Source organism: Bubalus kerabau, chromosome 4 (genome assembly GCF_029407905.1).
Source record: "Bubalus kerabau isolate K-KA32 ecotype Philippines breed swamp buffalo chromosome 4, PCC_UOA_SB_1v2, whole genome shotgun sequence".
NCBI classification, from domain to species: Eukaryota; Metazoa; Chordata; class Mammalia; order Artiodactyla; family Bovidae; genus Bubalus; species Bubalus kerabau.
This window is the reverse complement of record NC_073627.1, coordinates 100,435,218-100,461,853: the sequence shown is the minus strand read 5'-3', so window position 1 is coordinate 100,461,853 and position 26,636 is coordinate 100,435,218. Positions and strand designations below refer to the sequence as shown.

At 35.2% G+C, this 26,636-nt stretch overlaps 1 long non-coding RNA gene across 3 annotated transcripts in view; it reads right to left on the bottom strand.

Annotated features, from left to right (window-relative positions):
- Positions 1–26,636, bottom strand: part of LOC129650016 (uncharacterized) — a 421,016-nt gene that overhangs the window by 220,907 nt on the left and 173,473 nt on the right. The gene's annotated exons all lie outside the window — the stretch shown is intronic.

Sequence of the window (26,636 nt, the reverse complement as noted above, 5' to 3'; positions counted from 1 at the left end):
TATATATGATACTTATTAATACACTTAGTATTAAGAACAGATTGAGAAATACCAACACATAACATGCTTTAAACTCAAACATTGCTCAAAATGGGAATCTGCCCATTAACTTCAAAGAGATGGTCTTTTTGTCTTTTATAGAATAAGTTCATTAAGAAAAATTAGAGATAAATACTCTGATATAACACTCAATCTTAATCTCCAAATGAACTCTATTCCTTTATATCCTAAAATAAATGTTTTTCTCAGAAAGAAGTAAACCCTGATACATAAATTTAGGCAAAAATTGAGACATTACTTTTCAAAAATGCTAACTGAATTATTATATTCAAAACAGGAAAATTAAGAGACAAGTTTCACATGTTTTATAATAACAAAAGTGTTAGAATATTTGTTGATCAAAAATGGCATCAGAGCCTCAATTAGAGTTAACAGAGAATCATTTTCACAGGATTAATGTTTCAAACTTTCATGCAGTGAAACTAAAATATGTGCAGATAATAGATTTAAATACATTCAAATCAACTTGAGTACTTTAGAAATCAAAAGAGGAAACAGAATCACATATTGCTACACTAGAGTCCCATATTTTCATCACTTCTATTTCATTATTCAATTAGATGCAGTGACACACTTCCAAATATGTTCAAAGACCCATCCACTCACATAAATGTACAGATGTAAGTGCAAGAACTCTTTTTTTTTTTTTTTGCAGGGAATGAGGCACTTTAAGTGGTATCTAATAGCTATAATTCTAGGTTCTGTGTTTTGCTTATGCTCTGGCATGACTAGAGGAACGGAAAATCTCAGTAAATGACAGGGAGGCACTTAAAGTTTTCCACCAGTCAAGCAAGACTCCAACTGCATAACATTCATGGGAGCAGAATTATAGGGTGAAGAGAAAGTACAAAACTCTAGATAGTCAGCATTACAGCCAGGATAATGAATTTATCACAGAAAAGCATAGTGTCAACAAAGTCAGGGCTGAATTCACAAAACACACAATCTCCATATCTAAAAATATCCACTTCTCTGGCCTGATAGGAATAATTGGGGTTTTAAAGATAGGATTAAGAGTACTTGTTTTGATTTTTCTGAAAGGAACATATACTCCTTTAAGTGGAAATAAGTTGCAAGAGGAAAGGAAGGAGACATATTTCAAAATAGTGGTTTAATTGAACTTAGCATAGGTTAGAATTAAGAGGGGAAAAAAAGACTTCAGATGAGAAAATGGGGGAAAAGGGAAGAATAAAATGACAAGAATAAAACACCTATAGACTCAATAAGGAAAAATTTAAATATCAAACCTGATAGGCAATATATTTGGCAAGCTATGTTTTGATTGGTTGTTATTTTTTATATATCGTGATGGTAATGAAGTGTTTTCCCTCATAGCTCAGTTGATAAAGAATCTACCTGCAATGCAGGAGACCTGGGTTTGATTCCAGGGTCGGGAAGATCCCCTGGAGGAGGGCATGGCAACCCATTCCAGTATTCTTGCCTGGAGAATCCCATGGACAGAGGAACCTGGCGGGCTACAGTCCATGGGGTCACAAGAGTCGGACACAACTTAGCAACTAAACCACTACCACAGTAGTGAAGGGGAGGTAGTGATCTATCATCATTTCATTGACATTGTTTAATTGTATTTTTGTGTGAATTTTTTTTTTTGTATTTTTACAATGTTGTATTGGTTTCTGTGGTACAACATGAATCAGTCATAACTATATATATATCCTATCCCTCCTGAGATGCAGATGAAGGGAACAGACTTGTAGACACAGTGCGGGAGGGAGTGAATGGGACAAAGGGAGAAGGTAGCATCAACACACACACTACTGTGTGTAAGTGGATATGGTGAGAAGTTGCTGTATAACACAGGGAGCCCAGTCTGGTGTTCTGTGATGACCTAGAGAGGTGAGATCGGAAGTGGGGATGGGGAAGGCTCAAGAGGAAGGGGACATATGCACATTTAATTGTTTTAACACAGGCATTTTCTACCAAGTGTAATTTCCTCCTTCCACTCTCTTGGCCAGAGACATTTACCAAACCCTGGAGACATTTTTGGTGTCCTAACTGGGGGTGTGGGGTGGGGAGGGGGGCTATAGGCATAACTAGTGGGTAGAGGCCAGGGATGCTGCAAAACATCCTACAATTCACATGACAAGCTTCCACAATAAAAAGTTTTTTCAGCTTAAAATATCAATCATGTTCTTAGGTTGAGAAACCCTGTTTGAATTAGCAGGGGATATGGGAGCCTCCTGTTACATAAGCTCTTCAAAAAACCTTCCAAATGATGAGATTATATCATTTATGTACAGTGAGTCTTCAGCAAAAAGAATACTAACCCTAGTCAACAGTCCTACTTAAATACTGCACACTGAGTACTTAATGAAGCCATGCACTGAATTCAGGTTGATCAGATAATAGCCACAAAGTTTTGTGTCAATCTGAACCCTATAGGGAACTACATCCTCATTCCTTTTCTCAAATGTTATTTAAGGTCAGAAAATATTTTAGTGGATTATCATTTTTATTAGTCTTACCCTCAAAGAACACTAAATTCAAGGTCATATATCATGATGCTTGAAATAATTCAGTTTAAGAGATAGGATATTTGTATAATTTTACAAATCTAATAATATATCAAATATTAATTCAATAGTTAACAATCAAAATAAAAGGTTTTTGAATATTACTGTTCTATTTTTTAATTTACATAAAATAATTGAATTTCGTTAAGCAAATCTAAGATATATGGCTATTGAATACTTTCATAAAAAACAATATGTGTATGTAGTGACCTTGACTAAAACTAAACTTTGAAAACAGTTGTTACTCTTTAAGATAAACTAAAGTATAATTCTGCACCATTCTCATTTTGTTCATTTGAGAGTTCATCCCATTGCTAAAGGTATTTAACCTGTAAACTACAATGTTTCCTTGATATTGATTTAGTGATATTTACAAACTATAAAACATACCATGTTTTAATTTGTTGGCTGCCTTCAAGGAACTTCTCTGCAAAAGCCAAAAATCTCAGGAGGAAATTCCCTAAAACCATTCATTAATTACAGATGAATTTGTACAGCTAAAAGTGATACACTAGGGAAAGAAAGAGGAATGTTTTTATTTTTGTAATTCAGAATAGAAGCCTTAATTTAGAGAAAGCTTAGAAATGGTCAAATATGCATATGTCTTTACTATGTTTTAAGCCCAAGAAGTGTTCTTATCAAAGTATATCTAAGCCAACAGTTACTTCACCAGAGCAGAAACACTGTTTTACTCCAAAATAAATAAACAACAGAGTGATTTATGCCCCTTATATGATATATGAGTGCTTTAGAAACTTTGTTCTTACTCCTACCTTTACTAATGATTAGTATCCAATAAATTTGACTATACAATTATATTTCAGTAATTTTCAGATACAAAGTACTTTAAACTATTTCTTATTCCTGTCTTTTTCTTTAGTCATATCAAGTAAATAGTTGTTAATGTACGCATGAGTCAGTGCATGTATTTAAAAGCTACATTTATACAGAGTGAAGTAAGCCAGAAAGAAAAACACCAATACAGTATACTAATGCATATATATGGAATTTAGAAAGATGGTAACAATAACCCTGTGTACGAGACAGCAAAAGAGACACTGATGTATAGAACAGTCTTATGGACTCTGTGAGAGAGGGAGAGGGTGGGAAGATTTGGGAGAAGGGCATTGAAACATGTAAAATATCATGTATGAAACGAGTTGCCAGTCCAGGTTCGATGCAGGATACTGGATGCTTGGGGCTGGTGCACTGGGAGGACCCAGAGGGATGGAATGGGGAGGGAGGAGGGTTCAGGATGGGGAACACATGTATACCTGTGGCGGATTCATTTTGATATTTGGCAAAACTAATACAATTATGTAAAGTTTAAAAATAAAATAAAATTAAAAAAATAAATTAAAAAAAATCAGCCAGGAGGACTGAAAGAAATGAAAAAAATAAATAAATAAAAGCTACATTTAATTTTTCCATGCCTTATTCATACTGTGATATATGGAATAACATTATGTCATTTATGGTTACAACTGGATATATTCATTTCCATGTTACATACAATGGGTTTGTAAGCATAAGCCATAGAGCTTAACATGGAAGACTTTCTCCAGACTATATCATTTTTCCCTGTCAAATCTGTCAGAATATCATAAGGATAGGGGCAGAGTTATTCCACACTACTTTATTTAAATGTTAGGTCCTTAAAACTGACAATGTTTCAACCTATCGCAGAGAAAATTTTCACTCCATTTTCATTTCCCTACTGATGAATGACCAATTTCAGGAGCAGGTTCAATAGATATGCTCATTTATGCCAGACCTAGAAAACTAACACAATTTGTAATTTCTAAATTATATTGCTGCTGCTGCTGCTAAGTCGCTTCAATCGTGTCCGACTCTGTGTGACCCCATAGATGGCAGCCCACCAGGCTCCCCCGTCCCTGGGAGTCTCCAGGCAAGAACACTGGAGTGGGTTGCCATTTCCTTCTCCAATGCATGAAAGTGAAAAGTGAAAGTGAAGTCAATCAGTCATGTCTGACTCTTAGCGACCCCATGGACTGCAGCCTACCAGGCTCCTCCGTCCATGGGATTTTCCAGGCAAGAGTACTGGAGTGGGGTGCCATCGCCTTGCGGCTCTACACAAATGTGTAACAGAGGCAAATGTTATCTTAGACAGTCTTCTTTTTTTCCTATTAATACTTATCTTTCTCTGTAATGGGCTTATTGCATAATCAGTGTTCTCCTAATGTTACCAGGTTTCAAAGGCTTGTCTATCAGTGGACACAGCTTCTCTTTCTTGCCTCCCCAAATGTACTCTTAAAGTGATTCTCTCTCGACTTAAAGAATCTAACACAAAGATTCTAATTACTGAAAATAGTTTGGCATGTATCTATCTTCGAGGGTATTTGTTTGCAAAAAGTAAATAATACCGTTTTTATAGAGCAGCTTTGTGTGGTATTTCATTTTGTGTTGATAGTAATGAACAAGTGTGGTACAATTGCCGTCTTCTCTCATTGACGGCGGTAGTATAAACTGGAAAGCAATTTTCCAGCATGCATCAAAGACTACAAAATATGTGCCCCTTTCACCCACTTATTCACTTCTGGGACTCTCTGAAAAGGACATATCAACAGATGCTGACAAGCATTTATGTATTCTGATAATCCACTTCACTACTACTTATACTAGCTCCTCTCCCTGCAAAATGGTAATACTTTAAATATCTCCTAATAGAGAAGCTGAATTACTCTCATGGTGAGGAAATATTGTACTTTAATTTGCAACCATACTCTCAAAAATTTTTAACAGCATGGGAATATAAAGTGAGCTTCAGAATTTTAGGTGAATATCACGATACAATAGGGTTCAGTTATGTAAAACTAAATCCACAATTTCAGGAATTCCCTTTAGTCTTGCTCCCCTTAAAACAAAGAGCTTCCTTTTATAAATTAATGAAAAACTCAATTCCAACAAGCAGACATAAGTTTTTCAGCAGAATCCTTCACTACCTTGGAAGGAATAGGGAGAAAGAGATTTTGCACAGTTACGATCTGTGACTACAAACTGGCAGCTGCTTCACTCTTGAAATGACCTGTCTCTCTCTCATTACACCCAAAATAATTGGCAAAGATGACATCCAATTGCAACTTTCCTTTCTCATTTGGAGGATCAAGATGAAGTATTTTTTTCTTCCCTAACAGAGGTATCACAAAGCATCCCATGGCATAAGCCATAAAAACTAAATAATATTCCATACTTTGACCTATCCTCTTTGTCACGAGGTACATACATTGTTTTATTGGAATGCAACAGGCTAAACCTTGCTGTACCATGATCATCAAATGAAAGTTTAGCAAATTTATATTTTCAGAAATAAAACATTGTTTTATTATTTTGTAACCTATGCTCTTGGGCAAATCATTGATCCTCACTAGGGATGATGGTACTCTGAATAATCTCATAGTGAACATTATCAAGTACAACAGCCCACTAAAATCATCCACCTGAATAAATATATGTACCTGTAAAGTGATCTCTATATGAACAACTAATTCTATTTATCAGACACTGAAATTTTTAGTCTGAGAGAGCCAGTAGCAATGTGGTTACCAAATTATACATATCAATGTGATTTAGGCACCAACAGAAGCCTCAAGCTGGTTATTAAAAAAAAAAATGATTCTATGTAAATGCTAAGCACTATAGTAGGTTACACTCCATATATATTTTTTGTTTGAATTTTGTGAACATACTGCAAATCTGATAATTCTTAAGAAGGGTTGCTTATAATGTTCTCTCCCCATCATATTCATGATTGCACTTCATAAATGTCCAAATTTCAAAAAAATCAAAACCTACAGCAGAAAACAAAAGCAATGGATTTAATGTGGAGCAACAGCAGCACTGCCCTTATGCTGGGTTTGCACATCATTATTCAGAATGTAGTAGTAGCACCTTGCAAGGAGGCAGGACGGAGGGAGCAGGTCCCTCATTATTTCCAAGAGCAGGACTTGAGCACCAGCTTCAAGATTTGAATGTTCCATTATCATCAGTCAATAACTGGCATTTATAGATCTGACACTGCACTGGATCATCAACTAATTACATTAATAATCAGATCTCATTTTCCTTTGTCTTTTTAATTTTAACCACAGAGAGTTTTGTCCATGAAGGTCACTTGTTTTATGGTACTGCTAACACAGACATATCATCATTAATACTTTAGTTAAAATACTTCTATGAAGCTGAAGGGCCGGCTCCTTGTGAATTTTAATCTGTGTTTTTTGAGAAAGAGGAGATCAAGTTACTAAGTTATAGCTTTGTCAGAAATTCTGTGTCTTTGGGCAAGTCATTTAAACTGTCTGACCTCATTTTCTGCATTGTAGAATGAAATAATTAGAATTTCAATCTTAGGATTCACTCAGTCTTGAGTAGTTGTAGTTATACCCCTAAACTTTCTTTGGGGAAGAAGAGTGGAGTTTCATACAACACCCAGAAGCTAGAATCTTCTAATTACTCTGTCTTTGATTCTTTACTTATGCAGTCTTTTGTTTTGTAATAGTCATATTATCCCAAGAATGAATTCAGTTTGTGTCCTTCTTCCACTAATGTCCTAAAAGAGCTTTTCATCACTTAAGACAATATATAAACTCAGTTTTGGCATTTTATGAAAATATAGTTCCTTTTTTGCATGTCTCCCACGATTCACTTATGTCACCCTTCTGCTCCTGAAAAAAAAAATAAATAAAAACACTTGCTGTTCCTGAATATGCTATTTTCTTTCACTTCTGTGTCTTTCATATTTGTTTCTTGTTTTCTGAATAATATTTTCCTGTTTTCTCTTATAGCTAAGTTCCTACTCATGCTGAGTCCTTCATAGCTCATCTCATACCATGCCACTTTCCATCCTTTCCTTGAGTTTGTTTATATGACCCTAAAATGTGTATTTCTGATATGCCTTGCATTTCTGTATTATAACCCTGTACTCCAATTTTTGCTTTAAAGGTGAGTCTCTTCCAAATACTTCTCAGTTTCTAAACAGGAGGGACTTTGCTGTTTGAATTCTCTTATTTAGCACCTAGCACAATGTCTGGCACATAATAGACACTAAGAAAACATTTACTGAATAAATGGATTAAAAATTAACCATGTTTCATAGAATAATTTATTATCACTTGCTCTTTTTTATATATGAAAAAGATACTCCAAACAGTCTGCTGCTGCTGCTGCAGCTGCTAAGTCCCTTCCGTCATGTCCAACTCCGTGCGACCCCAGAGACGGCAGCCCACCAGGCTCCCCCGTCCCCAGGATTCTCCAGGCAAGAACACTGGAGTGGGTTGCCATTTCCTTCTCCAATGCATGAAAGTGAAAAGTGAAAGTGAAGTCGCTCAGTCGTGTCTCCTTTTATTTTATAATAATGAACATGCTAGTTTAATAACTAATCAGCCATTATATGTTAAAATAGAGATGGTGACTTTCACTGGACTTTCCCTTATATTTAATTTCTTTTTCCAAAAAATTAAGTTGAAAACAAAAAATACCGATATAGTTTGGTAAAGCACCATTATCCTCTTTCCAACAGCTGTTTACTTCCACTTCATAGCACATCAGACAGCAGACCTTACCTGTTAACTAGATAATAGCCAGCTAATTTTACTCACATGTTTTCCAAACAGTCAGTATATACTTCCTCACATCTTCTTGGTTGAAAGGCATAAATTCAGAGAATCAATTGCCTAGTCATCCTATAAAAATACTTTTTAATTTAACCATCCACATGAGGATATTCTGGGCAACACTGAAAAGTAGTTTTATAAATGTGTACCTTGTCATATATAAATTCACATCTTAAAACAGATAGGATATCATGTCTAACCTGTATTATGTATATTAAGAGTACTGGAACTTATAGTAAGAAAACTAGATACAGCCTTATCTCTGGGTTTTAGATTTTAACTATAAAATGAGATGACAAAGTTTTTTTTTTTTTTAATGAAGTTTAGAATTCTTATTTGAGGAAAGAAAAAAAGCCATGAGTATCTGTTTCCAATTTCACCTAACATATTTCCAAAACACATATAAATAAACATGTATGTGTCAAATCACACAGATAAAGGAATAGTTGTCAAAAATTAAATATACCTCTTAAATATGTAATAATATTCTACACTGATTTTAAAGAAAGATCTTACTGTTCTTTATAAAGTATATTATAATAAGTGAAAAGCAAAAATTGTAAGTGTCTACAAAGAGAATTAGAGTACCATTCAGTTCCGTTCAATGCTGTGTCATGTCCGACTCTTTGCAACCCCATGGATTGCAGCACACCAGGCCTCCCTGTCCATCACCAACTCCCAGAGTTTATCCAAGCTCATGTCCGTTGAGTTGGTGATGCCATCCAACCATCTCATGCTCTGGCATCCCTTCTTCTCCCACCTTCAATCCTTCCCAGCATCAGGGTATTTGCAAATGAGTGAGCTCTTAGCATCAGGTGGCCAAAGTATTGGAGTTTCAGCTTCAACATCAGTCCTTCCAATGAACACCCAGGATTGATCTCTTTTAGGACGGACTGGTTGGATCACCTTGCAGTCCAAGGGACTCTCAAGAGTCTTCAATACCACAGTTAAAAAGAAACAATTCTTCGGCACTCAGCTTTATTTATAGTCCAACTCTCACATCCATACATGACCACTAGAAAAACCATAGCTTTGACTAGACGGACATTTGTCAGCAATGTAATGTCTCTGCTTTTTAATATGCTGTCTAAGCTGGTCATAACTTTTCTTCCAAGAAGCAAGTGTCTTTTAATTTCATGCCTGCAATCACCATCTGCAGTGATTTTAGAGCCCAAAAAAATAAAGTCTGTCACAGTTTCCATTGTTTCCCCCTCTATTTGCCATGAAGTGATGGGACTGGATGCCCTGATCTTAGGTTTCTAAATGTTGAGCTTTAAGCCAACATTTTCACTCTCCTCTTTCACTTTCATCATGAGGCTCTTTAGCTTTTCTTCACTTTCTGCCATAAGGGTGGTATCATCTGCATATCTGAGGTTATTGATATTTCTCCTGGCAATCTTGATTCCAGCTTGTGCTTCTTCCAGCCCAGCATTTCTCATGATGTACTCTGCATATAAGTTAAATAAGCAGGGTGACAATATACAGCCTTGACGTACTCCTTTTCCTATTTGGAACCGGTCTGTTGTTCCATGTCCAGTTCTAACTGTTGCTTCCTGACCTGCATACAGGTTTCTCAGGAGGCAGGTCAGGTGGTCTGGGATTCCCATCTCTTTCAGAATTTTCCACAGTTTATTTTGATCCACACAGTCAAAGGCTTTGGCATAGTCAATAAAGCAGAAATAGATGTTTTTCTGGAACTCTCTTGCTTTTTCCATGACCCAGCAGATGTTGGCAATTTGATCTCTGGTTCCTCTGCCTTTTCTAAGACCAGCTTGAACATCTGGAAGTTCATGGTTCATGTATTGTGGAAGCCTGGCTTGGAGAATTTTGAGCATTACTTTACTAGTGTGTGAGATGAGTGCAATTGTGTAGTAGTTTGAGCATTCTTTGGCATTGTCTTTCTTAGGGATAACACACTTTTCAACAGAATCAGCCCAAAATGGTTTGTCTGTGAACCATTGTATAAAATTCTTGCTGAATATAAGAAGTGATAAAGCCTGGATACAGGGGATACTCCAACGGCAGGGATAAGGTCTAACTGTGATTCTCTAATTAATACCAATGGTGAGACCAGAGAAAGAAATCTAAATGGGATCACTCTAAACAATGATACATAGTTGCCTAATTGAAATATTACCTGTGAGATCTTTTGAACAGCTACATGGAAATATGTAACATGTCAAGTAATAGAACAAGTGTAACCTACAAAATACTGCTTAAAATCAAGTAGATTCTCAACAAATATTAGTTTCCTTTCCCCAAACTAGGCTAAAAATTTTGATATTGAAGTTTATCCTTAATGAGCTTTCAGAATTTCTCAAAAGGGTCTTTCTCTCTGTCCAGGAGGTTTTTACATCCTTCCTTTTCCTAAAAATAGTACTTCTGCTCTCTATTATCTATTTGCTATTTTTTATTTTTTAAAAAATCTCAATTTAGTTAATCTTTCTTCAGAAATAAACATTGGGTTGTGAGTGTATATATACATATATATGTGTATGAATGTGTGCAGACGAACATGGTGTTTTCTCAGTAAACACATGCTAAACATCATAAGATATATTCCCTATTGCCATACGGATAGATATAGATAAACCATTACAATGTATTTTGACACTATTTTATTAAGGTTATAATTGAAAAGCATATAAAATTAAGATTTTTCTGAAAATCCCTAACTCCTTCAGACCCATTGAATTAAGGAACACATTTGCCTTACTGAAAACAAAGGCCTTTAAAAATTGAAGTAAGTTACTAATTTATTAATTGAGGGAAATTCAAAGTATCTTTTCAAAAACTCATTTGACAGAACATGATACCTAGGCTGAGAAGTTATGAAATTTATCTAGCCTTACACAGGTAATTTAGGCAGACCTAAAATTGGACCCATAAACACTGACCTTTCTGTGCAGCACATGCTGTTTTGTTGGAAGAACTTATACAATAAGTAGCTGTGAGTTATTCTCATGGAAAAAAAAATGAGGACAGTCAATAAAGGTTGACTCAGTCATTTTACCTGCTTAACTGTACTAGTCTAGCAATCCCTCAAACCTGTTATAAAACTCCATTGGTTAACAGTTAATTCTCAATTTGAGGTCCAAATACTATATTTGAATACTCAGGAAATCTTCAAAATGAAAGGAAATTTTATTATTTTGTGGTTGTTATGCCTTTTCATAGAATTTGTCTAGTTTAATGCTATTCTTCAGTAATACAAGTACCTGTTAACTGATTTATTTTGTTTAAGGTATAAGTAGACAAGCCACAAATATAAACTAATGTAATTTAAATACATGAAGGTAAATAACCAAATTACTATGGAATTTGCTATTCTCTCTTTATATTTAATCATTTTATCTAAATGCTTCCCAGATTACCAGGGATGGTTTCTATTTTTTAAAATTTAAAAAAAAAATGTATATCAAAAGCTTTCTCCCATGCAATCTTAAGTATTAGTTATTTTAAAAGTACAGATGCTTTAGATCCTGTGTATTATATTCTGAAATGATATTTTCTTGCTCATTATTGGAGATAGGCATTTCATATATCTTTAGTAAGTGAACTGTACAGTACAATGAGAAAAATTAATTTTCAATTTCTCTCTTGCATGAAATATCTGAGCTAATAATTTGACCCAGAAGTAGAATCTTTTTTTCTTTTCATTAGACTTCCCCTTCAAGAAAAGCTTTGTTAGCCTACTGAGTCATGACAAGTAATCCCTTACATGCTAGAGTACACTGTTCTTCCTGATGAACTAACAAATTAAAATGTACTGTGAAATGATGACACTGGGAATACTGAGAAACAGCCATTGATATTGGAAGGAATCCATGATTAAACCAAGATAAATATTTCAATTATAATTGTATCAAACTGATAACAGAATAAAATACAATTTGAAAGAAGCCAAAGACACCATAATGAGCATAAGAAAAATATCTCATAGCTTTTGCTGATTCCCATCCCTTCTGCTGTGGGGGCCTCCTGTTACCCTCCACCTCTCTAAAGTCTTATTTCATTATATCTTGTCAAGAATTATGAAGAAATAAAATGGTTTTCATCACCTCATTTCAAGTTAAGGTAATTTGTTGGAGACCAAAAAATTGGTCTGGAGTTTTGATTTTTTTTCCTATCCCCCCCCACCCCCCGCCTTAAACTTGGTTCGCTTAAGAATAAAACGAAACACAGCACTTATCAGCTCAGCATACACAAGGGATACTGAAGGCAACTGACTGAGAGTGAAGTCAGAAGTTAGCTGCAGATCCATTAGAGAATTTAAATACTGTGTATGTTGTAGGCGGGGGAGTGCAGGTGGTGGAGTGCCTGAGTTTTTTGGTGAGTCTGTGATAAAGCTGAATAATTGCAGAAGTCACAAAATAAGGCAATATAATTTGCATTAATATGTCATCAGATTGATTCACAGAAAGCTTAAAAGAGTACAAAGCCATATTTGTTGTCCATGTATCTAAAAGTAAAATTTCTTATGTTTTGACACAGGTTACCTGTACAGAGCAAGAAGCTAAGATATCTGGAAAAAAATTTTACCATCTCTGAAGCCCTTACATATCATATAAATATCTAGAATGTGTAGAATATACTGAAGAAAATTATGAAGTATATACTGGGGAATATTTAGTGACATAATATTCAATTAAATTTGCATGCTTTTTATGATGTATTTGATGCTAATAAACTTCCAACCATGGTATCTACATATATTTAAGGAAAAATGTATCTTTGTGACCTAACCTTACCTTCTAGAATTACAAATCACTGTACTACTTGCTTTGTTCCTGTTTATTTCTTTATTTATTTTTTTCACAGCTACGGTAAACTTCAATAAGGGAACTCTCAGGTCAGATATTTTATCATCATTAAATCATCACAGCACTTATTTGAAGAATTTTTAATTAGCAGATTAATGACATAATAAAGACCATATTGACTCATTCAAAGCAATTACAAAGCATTGGTTCTTTAACTGGTGCTGTGCTAGCTTAAAACTTGAAGAAAATTGCAATGTCAATACATATTTGCTGATATATAGTACTAGTGTAATTATGCTGTTGTTCAGTCACTAAGTCATGTCCAGCTCTGCGACCCTATGAACTGCAGCGTATCAGGCTTCATGAGCTTGAGCAAACTCAGGGAGATAGTGAAGGATTATATCCTGACTTTGCTCAAACTCATGTCCATTGAGTCAGTGATGCCATCCAACCATCTCATTATCTGGCATCCCCTTCTCCTCTTGCCCTCAATCTTCACAGCATAAGAGTCTTATTAAATGAGCTAGCTCTTTCCATCAGCTAGCCAAAGTATCAGAGCTTCAGCTTTAGCGTCAGTCCTTTCAATGAGTATTCAGGGTTGATTTCCTTTAGGATTGACTGGTTTGATCTCCTTGCTGTCCAAGGGATTCTCAAGAGTCTTCTCCACCACCACACTTCGAATGCATCAGTTCTTCAGTGCTCAGCCTTCTTTATGGTCCAACTCTCATGACTACTGGAAAAACCATAGCTTTGACTAGATGGACCTTTGTCGGCAAAGTGAGGACTTTGCTTTTTAATATACTGTCTAGATGTGTCAGAGCTTTTTCACCATCCACAGTGATTTTGGAGCCCAAGGAAATGAAATCCAGCACTGTTTCCAATTTTTCCCCATCTATTTGCCATAAAGTGATGGGGCATGATATCATGATCTTTGTTTTTTTTTAATGTTGAGCTTTAGGCTAGTTTTTCATGCTCCACTTTCACCCTTATCAAGAGGTTCTTTAGTTCCTCTTTCTTTCCTGCCATTAAAGTGGTATCATCTGCATATCTGAGATTATTGATATTTCTCCCATCAATCTTGATTCCAAGTTGTGAGTCATACAGTCCAACATTTTGTATGAAGTACTCTGCATATAAGTTAAAAATAAGCAGGGTGACAATATACAGCCCTGACATACTCCTTTCCCAATTTTGAACCAGTCCATTTTTCCATATCCAGTTCCAACTGTTGCTTCTTGTCCTGCATACAGGTTTCTCGGGAAGCAGTTAAGATGGTCTGGTATTCCCATCTCTTTAAGAATATTCCACAGTTTTTTGTGATCCACACAGTCAAAGGCTTTAGTGTGTGTGTGTGTGTGTGTATACACACATGCCCATGATATTATGGACAGAGTTTGGTATGCAGAGGGTTTGAGTGAATGCAATGCACTGTAACAGCAAAATTTAGTTAAAAACATATGCTGAAAAAGAACTTAGCTAAAGTCTTTGGAAGGGAAGCTAGTCCTAAATAATTAATAGGAACAAAAATAAAAACAATATATTTTTGTCATTTCTTAATATTAATAGCAATCAATAAGGGACATAAGGCCTACTATATAATAATAAATAGGGAAAATAATTGAAAAACAAAATTACCATCATGTAAACATCACAATAACACTTGCTGCTGCTACTGCTGCTGCTAAGTTGCTTCAGTCGTGTCCGACTCTGTGCAACCCCATAGACAGCAGCCCGGTAGGCTCCTCTGTCCCTGGGATTCTCCAGGCAAGAATACTGGAGTGGGTTGCCATTTCCCTCTCCAGTGCATGAAAGTGAAAAGTGAAAGTGAAGTCGAAATTTACCAATGAATGCTAAAATAATTGTATGAAGCAGGATATTTTCATAGCCTTGAAGCATCTCTCTCAGCATATATTTTAGTTTAAAGGGAAGAATAGTAAATATAAAGTAGAAAGGCCTGGCACATGTTACCTTAATTGAGAACATCCTAAGAGAGATTAAATATACCATATACCTCCTTATATGATACACTGAGAAGGATACAGTATACTCCTCTGGCATTGCCAAAAGTACTTCTCCTTGATCTAATCATGAAAAGTATCACACAAACTCAAAGCAAAAGATGTTCTAATACAAAGAAATCGACCAGTGTTCAAGAGCTGCAAGGTCATGAGAGTCAAAGGAAAATTTAGCAACTCTCATAGATTAGCAGAAACTAAGAAAACAACAACTAAATATTTATAATCTGGATCTTGTTTTGGATTCTAAAACAGAAAGGAATGCTACTTGTGGGAAAAACTGATGAAATTCTAATAAGAACTTTAGATAAATTAATACTGCCATTCCAATGTTAACTGTACAATTATACAAAGAAATTATTATGATATATCAAGTATTAACATTATGGGGATCTGGATGATGGATATATGTATAACTATTTTTGGAACTTTTTTGTTGATCTAAAATGTTTTCAAAAACTTGTGTAGCTATTATAACAGAGATTCAGGCAGATAATTACATAAATCAAGCCAACACATATCAACATTTTCTTTGTAGCTACCAAATTATTCCAATGTCACCATTTCACTGAATTTTTATAATTATTCACTTTTCTAGTTCATTTTTCCTCCAAAGAAATGGATGAGAATATATGACATAATCATATCTCATAATCAATGACATGAACCAAACCAATTGCTTATGCCTATGCTTTTTATTTTCATAACTATATTTGCCTATTTCAAAATATTACCTTATTTATATTATTTCTACAAACAAGACAAGTATTTACCAACTGCCATATACTGAAGATGTGTGATGATTACACTATATCTATCTATCTAGATTAATAAGATCTAAAAAAACAGTTAATGTAATTTGCATCTTATATGTCTACTCTAAACCCTTATGATATAACTGAAAATTATTTGGGAGATCATTGATAAACATTTGCATTTATTTAATGGTTATACTCCTGGTAGAAAAATACATTGTATCATTGAGGAAAGATTGAGAACCTAGAGTTTTGTCATCATTATTTGGGAAAATAATGGCATAAAATCATACGGACAGAAAGGAGGAAATAAATAACAAAGTAATGAAAATTTTGTAATGTGATCTTTACACTTCTGAAAGAAAATGTGAAAATGAGGATAGAATGTCAGAAGCACAGTGGAAAATCCCCAGCTGGGATTAGCAATAAGAAGTGTATTTAAAATCTCTTCTAGGTGAGCTGTTCTAGATTCCCACTTTAATACTGATTGCATTATCTCTGTGTTTTTAATCACAAATGCTACATTTCCCCCCATAGTTTATTGAAAAAACTTATACAATCTATTATTTCCTAAAAGCACAAACAGTACAGTACAATGTAAACACTGTCAGTAGAAAATGAGTCGGTGGTAAAGAGTACCACACTTCACCAAACATAAATGTTTGTTAGCTGCCAGTTGAAAGTTCGTATTTGTTTATGAGATTTGGAATTGTAACACTGATAAAAAAAAAAAATAGAATACTTTATGCAGCACACAAATTGAAAGTGGTATGTTGTGACTTTCCCATGTTGTGGGTAAGTAACTGAAGATGATGACAAATAAGCACTTACAAGTAAATGTAAACATATGCAAATCATTTCAATAACATTCAAATCTCTCATTGTCCAAAGTTAATTTGTTAAATTTAATTTTCTCTGTTTTTTTTTGCCTATTTTCTTTACAGTCTATGCCCTAAATACATAAATTTGTGAAAGAGAGAGCTAAATCAGATTCCAGGAAAGAATAGTAAGGGAAAAATAACAGGTATAAGGGATTTGAGACACCTAATATAATAGATAAAGAAAAAAGGATAGAAGAATTGCATCACTAAAGGCCAAGGACTTGGGAAAGATCAAAGCTCCAAAAATTAAGAGTAGGAAGACTCAAATCTGTCCAACATATGTAACCTGTAGGTTATAATTATCACAAAACCTTAACATCAAGTACAAATAAATTGTGACAGTGTAATTTTTCTAAAGCTGTTTCCCCTTTTTTCTTGTTATGTATATCTTGATATGTGGAAGAAGAGTACCTGGAAACAGTCTACTCTAAAAAGTGATGTCATAAAAAATAAGACTCCAAAACAGCTCTTTCTTTAAAGGGCAGTAACATTTTATTCTAACACCACAGATCAAAATAACATATTAGTCTGATACAAGAACAAAAACATTTAGCTAAAGGAAGAAAAATAATAAGCAAAGACAAACCAGCTACCAGATAGGGTCCATGCTTGCAACATTTTAATATTTGGTCACATTTGATCAAATTTTAAAGATGTATTATTCTGTCCACCTAAGGTTGATATATAAAGAGTAAACTGCGGGGGGAAAAAAACACTTAAATCTTTCATATTCTTCATCTGGAGTGAAAATTATATCTCAGATGGGAACAACTAGAAGCAACCGACACTTAAGTCATGGATTTACTCAAAAGTCTTCGATGTTTTTCTAATGCTTTCAGAAATTGATTTGAATTCCCTTACTGAATTTGCTATACTCCATTACCTAGGACAACACCTAGTGCATTGCTGTTGCTGTTGGTGTGTTTTTCAGTTGCTCAGTTGTGTCTGACTTTTTGCAACCCCGTGGCCTGCAGCACGCCAGTCTTCCCTGTCCTTCACTATCTCCTAGAGTTTGCTCAGACTCCTGTCCATTGAGTCAGGGATGCCATTCAAACATCTCATCCTCTGCCATCCCCTTTTGCCTCTGTCTTCAATCTGCCCCAGCATCAGGGTCTTTTCCAATGAGTTGGCTCTTTGCATCAGGTGGCCGAAGTATTGGAGCTTCATCTTAGCATCAGTACTCCCAGGACTGATTTCCTTTAGGACTGAATGGAGGAGAAGGCAATGGCAACCCACTCCAGTACTCTTGCCTGGAAAATCCCATGGATGGAGGAGCCTGGTAGGCTGCAGTCCATGGGGTCACTAAGAGTCAGGCACGACTGAGAGACTTCACTTTCACTTTTCACTTTCATGCATTGGAGAAGGAAATGGCAACCCACTCCAGTGTTCTTGCCTGGAGAATCCCAGGGACAGAGGAGCCTAGTGGGTTGCCGTCTATGGGGTCGCACAAAGTCAGACATGCCTGAAGCGAATTAGTAGCAGCAGCAGCAACAGGATTGAATGGTTTGATCTCCTTGCTGCCCAAGGAACTCTCAAGAGTTTTCTCCAGCACCACACTTCGAAGGCATCAGTTCTTTGGCACTTAGTCTTCTGTATGGTCCAATTTTCACATGTATACATGAGTACTAGAAAAACCATAGCTTTGACTAGATGGAATTTTGTCAGCAAAGTGATGTCTCTGCTTTTTAATATCCAGTCTAGGTTTGTCACTGAGCACATAATAGGTGTTTGATAAATATTTGAGGGGGTTGGGGGAGTGTGCTGGCTGGCTGTTTTCTATAACATCCTTTCACATATTTAGAATTTAATGTAGGCTACTTTGTATCATTAATTATTTTTATGGTTCTGTATAGTTCTTTGTTATAGACTTCCCTGGTGGCTCAGATGGCAAAACATCTGCCTACAATGCGGGAGACCCGGGTTCAATACTTGGGTCGGGAAGATCTCCTGGAGAAGGAAATGGCAACCCACTTCAGTATTCTTGCCTGGAGAATCCCATGGACGGAAAAGCCTGGTGGGCTACAGTCCATGGGGGTCGCAAAGAGTCGGACACGACTGAGTTGACTTCACTCACTATAGTTCTTTGTTAAAAGAATTGCTAATTAGAACATGTCAGGAAACAAGCCTCTATCCTTGATGGAAAAAAACTAGGTAAGACTCAAACTAGAATGACTAGCCTGTATTTAAGACTTTTTTTTTCTTATAGCCACTCAGTGAGTTTCTCTGTACAAAAGTATCTAAGCATGGAGGTTGCACTGGATGTCATTCAAGGTGTAGTTCATAGGGTGTAAAAAGATCCAAACAATTCTTTGCTTCAAAATATTTCATCCTGAATTGTTATCTTTGCCCACAAGGCCATGATCTCTACTGAGGGGGAAAAAATCAGCATCTTACCTTGGAGTTTTTTCCCAAGAGAAATGTGAATCAAAGTTAATGTGTACTAATCATCCTGACTACTGAAATCACTTTTTTAGTATAAATAGCCTGGAAAAGCTTTGATTCTATTTTTGTCTTCAAACACAGAGCCTATGCACTTAAGTAAATATTTTGTTTATATTTCTAGGATAACTAAAAGAATCCAAATAATTTCTCAACTTCAAAGGATCAAAGATTGTTTTTGCAGTGTGGCACTTCTTTCTGATTCTTTCCCAAATTTCCTCTATTCGTAATGCAGAGGCAGGGACATCTGGCTCAGCATCCTGACTGCTTTTCATTAGCTCTTCATCCTGAGGTTTACCTTAACTGGATCTCAAGTCACTCAACTGTAAAAAGTGACCATTTTTATAGATACTTTTTTAATGCAGAGGAAAAAGGTAAAATACTTCATAAAATATAATAAAATTATCATCTCCATCATCATTTAATTTTTAGTTTGTTTTCCTTTCCCTAAGACCTACAGCCCTGACAACAACACCTGTATACTGATTGAGCAGTTGTTTTGCTCTGTTGTTCATGTTTTCCTTTTCTCTCAGAAATCTAAAAACCTGAGACTCTGCTGCCCACTGCAGGATGAATAAGAAGAAATCATCCCCCTTCTGCCTGCATTCTCAGGTGGCTTTATTGTTAAGTGCTTTGTTTTTTATTCTGCAATTCATTACTTGAAGAGTCTAGCTTATTATTTTCATACTATGAACTCAATACTAATTTACTATGTATAAGGATAAGTTTGATTAACTATTGTTCTCATTATACAAAACTAAGAAAAATAACAGGAATTCAAACAGCACATCGTAACAAACATTTTTTGTTGTTAGTTTTAATGACTATATAGACATTTCTACAAAATGTTGGGCATTCTGATTCAGTTCCTGTGTCTTCTATTTTCCTGATATAATTAGTTGATGGAGCTATTCAAAACTTGCAATGCATTTCAGTGATTGCTTAGAAATGAGCCAACTATTATAGTAGGCAATAAATCAACTTCGGAAAAATAAACTGATCTACAAAAATATATTAATATGTGTGAAAAACCCAATCTAGTCTCATAATATATGTAATAACCAGTTCATTTTGAACAGGCTCTAGTGTGTTTTGGAAAAAGAGTGAGGACTCAGTACATATCACAAATTCATAAAATGAACAGGAAAAAATAATAGGTAATATTTTGAGTTTTATTTTTAATAGCTCATAATGGAATATATCACAGAAATTTCCTCAAAATTTCTAGTATAGTAAAATCTTATTACATATTTTTCAGGGACTATAGAAAATATGTTTTCTTATTATGCTGAATATTTCTATAAATATGTGAACTTTTACCTGATGTTAAAAGACATTTTTTTTCATAGCTAAACAAAAGTTCTCAGTTAATTTTGTTAGTTATAACGGGATTATACCTTTTAAAATAAAAAAGAGTGTATTGGAGTTCTTTGCAAACTGTTTACATATTTGGTCTATAAAAGATCTGTAAGATCATAAAATCACAGGTGTATTTTTAAAAGCTGAAATGGACTTTAAAGATGGTAAATTTAAGGAGTTTGGTTTGAGCCTGTTCAATTATGATAATGACCTTTAATTCGTCCCTAATGGCCTAGATGGAATTAATTGGTTATTTCAATACCAGGTGCTCATCTTGTTTGGAATTTTAGAGAGTATCTTCTTTCCCATAATGGGTTCTATCAAGCTTATTTAAAATGTTCTGAAAGTGTATTTTTAAGAGCTGTGACATTCTCCTTTTACTATCTCTCTTTCATCTTTCTTCATTATTTGCAGTAAGAAGAACCCATTTTTGTTCCTTTGTAATTCTGCTTTGGTCAAGCTATCATTTAGATCTTACTAACAGTCTTTTCTTAATTATGTTTCCTATGCAGAGAAAATTTTGTGACTGGAAAGTGGATACTATTTACAAAAATCTTGAAACTGTTTCTGCTTAATGGATGGAACAAAGTACCAAATTTCTAAATAGCTGCCATGCTGCCATCTTCTGGTTATTCTGTAACAATTTTTTAAAACTTATAAATTTTATTTTAAAAACACCTTGATGTAGTTTGAAATATTAGAAAAATAAATTTATATTAAACACAAAAATTTGAAAGATTAGAGTCACTATATCTAGAGTTCAATTGCCCTGAAATCCTAAAGGTAATGCATTATATGTTTAAGTGTGCTTCCCAGGTGGCAAAGGGGTAAAGAATCCACCTGCCAATGCAGGAGTTGCAAGAGATGTGGGTTTAACCCCTGGGTTGGGAAGATCCCCTGGAATAGGAAATGGCAACCCACTCCAGTATTCTTGCCTGGAAAATCCTATAGACAGAGGAGGCTACTGCTGCTACTGCTAAGTCACTTCAGTTGTGTCTGACTCTGTGCGACCCCATAGACGGCAGCCCACCAGGCTCCCCCGTCCCTGGGATTCTCCAGGCAAGAACACTGGAGTGGGTTGCCATTTCTTTCTCCAATGCATGAAAGTGAAAAGTCAAAGTGAAGTCGTTCAGTCGTGCCCGACCCTCAGCAATCCCATGGACTGCAGCCTACCAGGCTCCTCCATCCATGGGGTTTTCCAGGCAAGAATACTGGAGTGGGGTGCCATTGTCTTCTCCAACAGAGGAGGCTGGTGGGTCACAGAGAGTCAAACATGACTGAGCACACAACACATATTTAAGTATAATAACTAAATGGATCCAAGTTAGGAAAGTGTTTTATACTATGATTATTTACCTTGGACATTAATGAGAAGGTTTCATGACATTTTTTTTTTTCTAATCAGACTGCTTTTTATATAATTTCACTCACACTTTTTCGATGTGGTTTCACTGAGTATGAAACTTTCCAAAATCTACAGTTCCTGTTATTATTAATAAGTGAGGCTATTTAATGGCATTGTGGGTAGCACTGAACATTTTTTCCAATTTAATTGCCTTGTTTTTGCTTGCAAACTTTTCTAGTATCTCTAGTAGTACAGGCCAAAAGCCCAGAAGATGGCTAGAGAAACCAGGGTTTCACATCTTTAAGAGGTTTTGTGTTTTAAGGGACCATTAAAACCTGCAGAACTTTCTTTTTGTGTATGTTTATTCTAATGATTTTTCCATTTTTGTGTGTGTGTGAAAATACCTATTTACTAGTATTATCATTTTAGTAGTTTTTAAAACAATGATTTTATATAAGATAAATTGATGGCTCAAACATAAAAATTATTTCAGAATGTGAAGTATTACAAACATGATTTTATTTTTTTTATTTTTTAAATTCATTTATTTTAATTGGAGGCTAATTAGTTTACAATATTGTATGCCAAAACATGATTTTAAATTCAAATAAGAAACAATGTCTTTAGGTCCTATGCCTTTTCAGATGACTATAAGTCATAATAGCACATTGAAAATCAGAATGCAAATAGCCCCAGTGAATGTTTAGCAACAGAGGATTCTCTCAGTTGTTTATTGAGTGCAATCCAAAATCTAAAGCAGCTGAGACAGGTGCTAATTTCATTCCTGTTATTAGTAATTAGTGATGAAATTTAATGGTGTTTGTAAGTAGCTCTCAAGCATTTGCCATATTAAATAGGGTTTAAATATAAGGGGACATTAAAATGTAGTTTTTAAGCTTAATAGACTTGGGCAAACAGGTATTTTGAATAATCAACACCTCTGGAGCATATGCCAAGTCTAAATGGCAAAATTGGTCCATTTATTGTGGGCACAGAGGTGACCTTGTAACTACTGAACACACTGCATTTATGGAGATTGAATGGTATCCAGATGGTAGATAACTATTCTGTTTACTAAACTGTAGATACCCGATACTCCTGTCATTGTTTTGCCATGACAGAACTATGCTTTTAGTCTCCTACATTCACAAAAACTGCCATTATCATTGCAATTGTCTGTTGACAGACAGCTATCAATCCCACACCTTTCCTATGAATTAACAGACATTTATAAAATATGGTATTTGATTCGAGTTTTCTGTTTGTTTTCACTGTTGAGAGGGGAAAGAGTCTTAACATCCACAAATAAAAAGAAACACTCCTACCTGGGTCAAACCCATGCCTTTGTATTCATTAGTAGCACAATAGCTGAACTAAGTGTATTAAATCACCCATAAGTCTGTATACATTAACACTATATGATTGGAAGTTTGGGATTATTTAGAATAACCAACAAATGCTTCCTGTAAAAAACTGCTAGATATATAGACAGATGTAACTGTCAATATGCTGTACTACACCTCTTTTATATTGTTAAGACAGATTATCTCAGGTTGGGAATCAACATGACAAAGTCATAGGAAGTGCAGCTCACCTCAACTCACAAACACAGCTAAAATACATCTACATGCAAAATAATTCTCAAGGAAAACTAACTGAAAACTGGCAGAAGAATGCCTAAACAACCAAGGCTATAAGAAAGATTCCCACAAATCAGGGAGGATTGGGGGGGAAAATGCACTGGGGTAAGGAGTTGTGCCCCTCAGAGGACTCTAAGAGTCTAGAAAAAGAAAGACTACACTGGAGAACACTCACCTTAAAGAGAGATCAGGTCAAGCCACAGACAAGTGTATATACAAAATAAAAACAGACTAATAGACATAGAAAAATTTGTGGTTTACAAAGGGAAAAAGGAAAGGAGAAGGGACAAATTAGGAGTATTGACAGATACAAACTACTATATATAAAATACATAAGGGCTTACTGTATAGCACAAGAAATTATACCCATTATTTTGAATAACGTAAGTGGAACATAATCTGGAAAAACTCTGAATCACTATGTTGAATACTTGAAACTAACACAATATTAGTAAATCAACTACACATCATTTAAAAAGAAAGATTATCCTTATCAATAAAAACATGACAAGTTATTATACTCAAAATTCATTCCTCTTGAACATAAAACCAGAGGGGGATATAAGAATTTTATTCAAAATATGAAAAATAATTTCAAATTCAACTCAGGTTTATTCTAAAGTGATATATCCTATATAACAGCCAATGAATCTCATCTGTTCTTTCTCTATATTATTAGTCCCTATTGGATTTCCATGAGATTAAATCCAAAACTCCAGTTAATTTTAAGAAAATATAAAGGAATCAATATTAAGATCAGGCTTCCCCTATGGCTCAGCTAGTAAAGAATCTGTCTACAATGAGGGAGACTTGGGTTCAATCCCTGGGGTTGAGAAGATCCCCTGAAGAAGGGAAAGGCTACCCACTCCAGTATTCTGGCTTGGAGAATTCCATGGACTGTGTAGTCTGTGGGGTCACAAAGAGTCAGACACAACTGAGTGACCTTCATTAATATTAAGATCAATATTAAGAAGCAATAATATTAAGATAAAACTTCCATCACTACAAAGTTTGAGGAAGAAACTAGCTTTTAGTTATGTGATATTGAAAATATTTTATGAAATACATCCCACCATTTCTTAAGATGAATAATCAAGAGAGCTATAATCAAAAAGGAGTAAGAAATACTGGGGCTGAATGTAATTGCACCAATGTGTATTTATCACCTATTCTATGCCAAACCCTATCCTAGGTTAGAAATATAACTGTGCCTGGCATATTTCTTGCCTTTAAGGTATTCAGAGTTCATCAAGAGAGTTAAGGGAACATCTAACTACCAAACAAGTATGAATATAGTCTTTCAAAAGTATAGATGAGAGGCTTGTTAATTATGCCTGTAATGATAAATACGATATATAGTCTAGGCCGTAAAGGATGATTGCACTTTTACAAGATAAAGGGATATACCTCTGAAGAAATAAGAGGGTCATATTTAAGGGTTTGGAGTCCTAAAAGTTGATGTATTTGTTGGGTAGGTAATAAGGACAGTGAACTTGTCCATGTGGTTGTTGCAGAGAAGTCATATGGGTTAAGGGACAAGAATAAAGGTAAGAGAAGGACCTTAAAGGCTAAGCTAATCTGAAAACAAGGAGAGTTACAACTCTCTAAGGAGGAGATGTGTCTTGATAACAATTAATAAATGCCATTTGTTGTCCATTTTACATGTGAGATCAAATCTGACCTTCATAGTAGTCAAAGACAAAAAAAGTACTCTGTTCTTCATTTTACAGAAAATAAAATCAAGGCATACAGATATGCCTTGATTTTATTTTGTCCAAAACAGGTAGTAAGTGATTCAACACTGATTTATCTCTAGAGGTCACATTCATCTACTCTGCACAATTGCCAATTGGTCCAGACTGGTGTTTTTAAAAATATCTTTACTGGTAGAGCTGAGTGAGAATAACTTAGAGAGAAGAGATACTAAAAAGCAAAGAGAACAGTGAAAATGATGCTGCTATAACTAACCAAAAGCAGACATATCACAGGTCTAAATGAGTGCAAGTAGTTATGGGGGAGGTAGCCTTGCCTTGAAGCCAAGAAGCTTGAACTTCAAGGTCTTCGGTGGCACCGGCCATGGCCAAGCCCATGGAGGAGCCCCAGCAAGGAATCACTTAAGGTTATACATTGGTAATATTTAAAAATGCATTTATTACAAATGGTTAAGGTCTTTCTTCTGTGCCATCTAATCTTTCACATTTTTTTGCTCCTATCCTATGGCATTGAAGAGGGAACTTGTATTTGACAATCCAGCCAAAGAAATATTTGTGGCATATATTTATCTTGGCAATAGAGGAGTCTATGCAGTTTGTAACAATGCCTTTACCCAAGTTAGTTATAAAAAACAACTCCATTGTAAAGAAAGTTAGAAGGAATACTCCTGTGCTAGATCATCCAACTTTTTGATATGAAGTTATAAGGCCAGAGGTCTGATCATAATGTGGAGGTCTACTGTCAGTCCGCACAGGAAGTATGTGAATAGTGGAGGAGGAACAAATGGAGCCAGAAACAAGTCTGAGGAAAATTCTCTATCATCATTCAAGTAAATTGTAAACAGAGTATTGTGTTCTTACTGATATTTAGTTGAAAAGGTTGCCAAAAAAGTAATATACTTTGCAAGGTAATAGACTATATGCAATTACAATGTAAACAGACCATCATGACTTTTTCTTGCTTTTTGGTGGGAATCAAATAAAATAGTTTCCCTCAATATTTCTGTGTTGTAGGACATAAACCTACAGTAGTACTTCAAACAGCAAATCTGCCTTGTGTGAAATAGCATTTTTTTTCCTTTTTATCAGATGCGTTAGTACATCAGACATATCTCTTGACAATACATGGTGCTTCTAGACTAAACAGCAAGTAAAACAGTCACTGACAGAGCAAGATGATTGTATCATACCGCTGCTGCTTCTGCTAAGTCGCTTCAGTAGTGGCCGACTCTGTGTGGCCCCATGGACTACAGCCTACCAGGCTCCTCCGTCCAGGGGATTTTCCGGGCAAGAGTACTGGAGTGGGTTGCCATTGCCTTCTCTGGTATCATACTAGAGGAAATTAATTATGTCATTTTCTCAAAAATATTAATATAGGACTATTGTCACATGAAGAGGTGATTTATGAGTATGCAACCAAAATGTTATAGATATAAATACTGTCATTTGTTGAGCAGTCATACAAATTTGAGAAAAATAAGCATTTGAAAATAGCTCAAGCTA